This window comes from Bremia lactucae, linkage group LG1 (genome assembly GCF_004359215.1).
Source record: "Bremia lactucae strain SF5 linkage group LG1, whole genome shotgun sequence".
Taxonomy (NCBI): Eukaryota; Oomycota; class Peronosporomycetes; order Peronosporales; family Peronosporaceae; genus Bremia; species Bremia lactucae.
The window spans coordinates 11,728,032-11,734,134 of NC_090610.1; positions in this window are offsets into that span (position 1 = coordinate 11,728,032).

Here is a 6,103-nt window from a genome sequence, read left to right on the forward strand (position 1 = left end):
TTCTACGCACTGTCGCCTTCATCAATTGCGAGAGCAATATTCCCACCGCCGTTGCCTCGACGTCGTCCACTTGTGTTGACCAGGTTTCTTGTTTTTACAATCAGCCTGGACTTCTTCTGTCTTTCCACATCCATAGCGGGTACGTGTCTCGTTTCGCAAGATCGACTCTTCCAAATGAGCGAACACTTCTCTTCCAAAAGAATGTCCGGACCGAGGTTCCATCTCAAACGTCTGCGCAAAGTGCGCCAGTTCTTCAACATGCACAAGGTTATTCGGCGCGATGCGTCTAATACGCTGCCATCATAACATTTTGATAGTTCAGGCGATGCGTAGCGTACGATGTTGTTGAGCGCCTGCTGCTAGCCCTTCCAGCTGTATGGCTGACCGCGACGAGGTAGAGATAATGTTCCGACCACGAACACTTGAAGTCCTATTTTGATGTCCATACCTTCATCGCTTGAGCCACAGTGATGTTGGCCTTGGAAGTGTCAAGCATACGCTGCATCACGTACTGTAAAGTCGGTAACACAGCTCCCCAAGTGTCGGCTTACTTGATTGGCACTGCGAAGCGTTATTTTAACAAGCGCTTGTTTAAATAACGCTCCGCAGTACTGTCCCAGCACATCTGTCTTCCTCTTTTTTAACCGAAAAAATCAGCACGATTCTTGAGCCAAGTCCACCTGTCGCCACAAAAACATTACCCCAGCGAACAAACGGACCCGAGTCCAACGTATACCGCAGTACCATCGAACTTGCGTGTCGCAAGCTTGCGCTACCTTGCGTCGGTAGTCCGATATTGCGCACGCATCCTACGTTTTATGTAGGCCGTCTCCGCCCGAGGGAGGATGAGGATAAATTGGGTTCGACTTACTCGTCGGGTCCGACTGTTCATCAACATCAAAGTCGTGTCCTCCAGCGTTCTTAGCGGGAGGATCTTGAACGTTTCCGTCGTCATCTTAGCGTCATCGGTCGACAATATTTGTCGCCAGCAGTTGTAAAAGCGAGCGCAAGTTGCGGTCGAACCAATTGTCGAATAAACGGGCGCATCAAACTTTTCGCGACGAGCTGACGACAGCTCGTCACGAGATCATCCTAAGAGGATGAAGTGAAACGTTTGGTTCGTGAGAATTAGTCTCTGTCTCGGGACATCAGTCTTTGGAGGATAAACCTTGCAGGTTTGATTCGGAACCGGAAGAAGTCTCTACTGGTGGTACGGTCTCCACATCATTGATGGATTAGAGTAGTGAGAATCGCTATTTAGCTGAACGATTTTTGCACTACAGCAAGTTAAAGGGGGTCCAAACGAGTTAAACTGCTCTTGGTGGGGTATACACCCTCACATGATTGCGAAGACTCGTTCCCGACTAATGACGGACGTTCTGGTACTCGTCCTATACTATGATGAGACATACCTTCTGACTCATACAGTCCATCGGAAAACGGGCGCTTCGCGCGTTCGTAAATGAACTGTTAGTTATCGATCCCCTCGCGCATCTCTTCCGAGATGCGCGTCACCAATGACGGGCTTAAGGGAAACTCACCTTCCTAAGAGCCTGGACTGCACCCTTAAAGCAGCACTGATATGGGGCTTCTCACGAGAATTAAGGTAAGCGTGCCTTTCTCGACAAATGATGCAGCTTAAAGCGTGCACCGACTACGGATCGTTTGGCAAACGATCCGGTCACGGAAAGTGACCAATTTGTCAAGCCAGGCCTCACGGCCTGCGCTCTGCACATTGTAAATGTTTGCCAAGCTTGAAACAAGGGAGTTACATCTTTGCACGCTTGAGCGTGTACCATCGATGCCGAAAAAAGCATTGACGAGGCACTCGTTTTCGTCCTCATCAGGCTTGTAAACTGCAAAAGTCAAACAAGGGGATTTACACCCTTCGTGGTCATAACAGACCAACGACTTAAGTTGCCCTTAGAGGGCAACAGGGTTCTTTCCGGGAGCTATCCGTAACGTATTACACTCTCTCCCGTTGGCTAATGTTGGCACTGAGGCTAACATTCCTCTCAAAGCGAACTTATGATCACTTCGTTCGTGGTGATGCATTTTAGCTCCACCAGTACCGTCCATTTATCGAAATCCTTACAAGATGACTCCGCATCAAGAAAGTCTGGGAATTCAAACATCCTGGAGACCAATACTTGATTGTCTCGTCAAAATCCACTGGTTTGACGGACTCGGCCCCGGGCGAACTTGAGGTCAATATGGTTGTCCCCGAGTCGAATGATGACGCCGACTCGAAAATGTCACCTCTAATCGGAGTTGGATGCAAGTTGCACTAGCAGATCCACTTAGTCGTGCAGATGGCAGGTTTGCGGCCTTACAGGCTGCACGCACAGGCTTTGATTCCATGCGCAACAAAAAGTTAGAATTGAAATAAGTGCCCCCGTACAGAAAGGGACGCATTATTACTTTCTATCACTCTACATCATGACTATGTGACTGATGTTAAGGGGGGGTGATGTAACAAGGTGTCACGATAAAATTAAATAAATCCTATAAGAGGAATAATAGTAGTATTTCTAATAAGAGCAAATAATGAAGCAGCACAAATCATAATTATATATTAACTATCTCCTTAATATTTCCAATATTACCAAATTTGGTAATAAGAAGCAACAAGAGCCAACAGGTTTGTTGATTCGTTAATGTAACTTTGAATCAACCACACTTATTGCTGCCAGACGCACAATCACGCGGTGCGCCATGAGTCGCAATACACTGTTTGATATTGATATTAATGTCAGTAGATAAGAAGATCATTAGGTAGGAGTCTATTTCTTAATACACTCTTACTTTTAACCTATACTAAAGCTTTTGGTATTCACCTTCAGTAGTTAAGATTTCTTAGCTATTTAAAACCCTTCTCTGCACGTCGTATACGTGAAGTATTCGGAGGCACCTCACCTTTACTGTTATCAGTTTAGGTTGGCTAATGCTAAAGCAGTCTTTAAGAAAGCTGTCCCGTTACAATTTCAATCCATCACCACTTATCGGCTAGTACCTTAGGACGCACAGCTTAAGTCAAATGCCTAATTACGTGATCGATGTGTACTTATCGTTGCGCATTTCATCTGGTTGCTCTTAGCACGGTTTTTAACAACAATTTCTTTTATAATATATGTTAAAACTATAAATTATTAATAAGGTGTTTCGTCGGTTCCAAACCCTAAACACAAGATACTACTTGTTGTTACAAATCGTATTATTCTAGGGTTAGATAAGTTATTTTTTCACGCTCGTTATGAACATGCTTGAAGAGGCGCTATGAAGTAGGTAAAGTAGCGGCTAACGACTTAGAACTGCAGGATTTAACATTTCGGTCACCTTAGGTTGTAGAAAACAGTCTGGATGGACAAGAGAGGAAGAGAGGTCAACAGATAACACAAAATAATCATGGCAGAATCCTTTTTTTCATTTGCTACAGACTTTCTCTTTTACCCAAAGCAAGATTGCAAACAACAGGTTATGAGCCCGAGACCAGAGAAAAAAGACGACATCGATATGCACTGGCACCGTCGACAACAAGCCTCGATAGGGCTGCGTCGGAGCCTGCTGTTGTCGCCTCTCCTCCCGCTCGCTAAAAGAGCGCGTTAACAAATTCGCTAGAGAGGGTTCTTACGATGCTGAGCGGCATGTACGAGCGCATGAAGAAGATTGAAGTGTCGCAGGCGAGGATTGCTGAAGACGAGCGCATGTGAGGCGCTGTTGACAGCGGCATTTTTAGCTCAGCATAATGCTGACTTCGCGGGCAAATTGCATCAAGACGCTCTTGACTGGTCGGATTTGCGAAACCATCAAGCGCTGCGCCCTGCGACGAAAAGGCTTGACGGTCTAAGGCGCAGGCTTCCCTCGTACCAGCAGCTGCTACGGCCGCAAACTCCAGTGTAAGATCGTAAGACTACTCAATCTACGAGGCAGCTCAATCTTGCATGCTTTGCCTTGGCGATGCAGTACACGAAACGGGCTGATATACCTGGGCAGTAAATCATTACTACCCAAATCCGTCAGTACATGTGTAGGTAAATTTAGCGTAGACAGTAGAACTAGATCGTTAACTTCGAATGAAAGATCATTTGCACTTCTATTGTTATCAGCGTTCCATTTCTGTTGGTCCACCGCATCAGCGATGAAATCCTGCACGAAACGGACCACTGCTTCTCGAGCCCGCAGGAGTTGCCTGCTGACTCGATTTTGTATTCAGTGCGCTCAATGCGCACTGCAAAGACATAATTATTCTCTTTAGTGAGAGCGTCATTGTTCTTACTGATAATATTGTTTTCGATGATGAGTATATCAGCATCGTAATTATCAAAGTCAGCAATAGCCTTATCGCTATTACTAAGTCTGTCCTCTTCAATGTTGATTTAATCAACATTGGTATCTATTGCATTGAATGTTGAGTCGATGCGTGATGAGTAAGAGCGAGTTCGGTCTCTGCTCGAGCGAGTCGTTCCGCCCATGAATTAGAGCTTCTCTCAAACAAAATTGTTATAGGTGGATGGCGTTAGCCTTCATGTAGCCGATCCATGACAGGACAGATGAACGTTGAAGTGCACCATACACACGTCCAAAGTGTAACGGGCTAAAGTTGCCCTTATGTTACACAGTCCCCAATAAGTACATTTGGTGTACTTAAGGTGATGGTCAATTACTAAATAATAGTAATTAGACCCAACACTCGGGTGTGGTGCACATTTGTGACCAACCCTTGTGGATGTGATGCACATGGGTGCATTCACATTAGGAGGGATGACGCCCAGCGTCATCCATGATGACGGCTAGCGTCATCAGTTACGCGAGGTATCTATAAAGATACGCTCGCAATACATATTAAATGATATCTATAGAGATATCATTTTAATTGGTAAAAATAGGTATTTGTATTTAATTCTATTAAATATAAATCAGTCTGAAATTTACTACCTACTTGGTAAGTGCGCACGAGGAGACGGATTACCGCTCCCGTGACGTCACTTCACCAGAGTTCTTAGTGTGTTGGGTGAGGTCGCTTGCGCGCCCACCACAACTACCTCACTGCACGCAAGAGAAGCAGGTGCAAACCGCTTCCTCGCTGTGCTAGGGTGTGTGCTAAGTAGAGCGTGGCCGCATTACGACGTGCCCGCCTACACTTGGTAGCACTTGAAATCCTTCCCACGACCCGCATCTCTGCGTGTGTACGTGAGGATGAGCCTCAACATTGATTGGGCTCATTTTCCCCACCTCTCCGAACATCATCGGGAGGTGGCAGGGCTAATGGCGCAGGGACTTGGTGAACAAGCCCTGGCCAGGCTCCTGGGTAGTCCTCCTGAGCAACATGTTGCTCAGTTGGAGCAGTTTGAGGCATTTGTGCTCGGACAGCGGAGGGCCGCGTCCGAGGCACAGAGCCATGCTGCGGCGGAGTCCGTCACTCAGACTCAGGATGAGCTGAGGCATGAGCAGGCTCGGAGCGAGGCTCTCAACAGGACTGTTGAGATGCTCTCTGCCCGGCCGCATCAGCCGAGGCCCATTCGGATGGACCCGCCCAAGTTCGATGGAACTGCGGCGCACACGATTGTCCACTGGCTTTTAGCCGTGGAGCAATGTGGTGTCGCCCAGCTCATCGAGGACGACAGCCGGATGGTGTCGTACGCTATGTCGCATCTGCGCGGTAAGGCCTCAGAGTGGGCTTACTCGGCGCTTATGGCGGACAGAAAAGCGTTCCCCTCATGGGCGATCTTTAAGGATAAGATTCGCGCCATGTACCAGCCGCCGAACAACGAAGTGTTGCTTCAGGCGCGCTTCTTTGGGGCGCGACAGGCGAAGCGATCTCTGCAAGAGTATGTGCAAGAGATGCGCTCGCTGTCCGCATCCATAACCGTAGGTCCGATTCCGGAGCACATTAAGGTGCCCACGTTTATGAACGGACTACGGCATGGCCCATCGCGACAGGCCCTTTTTAGAAAGGTGCCGTCGACGATGGAAGAGGCAATCCAAATTGCCTTAGTTGAGGAGCAATCCTACAACAGTGCCTCGGCGACAGCTTGGTATAAGCCGTCGGCCGAGAGGACAGATGCCACTCCTATGGAGTTGGGCAATGCAGACGTGGTCTGTT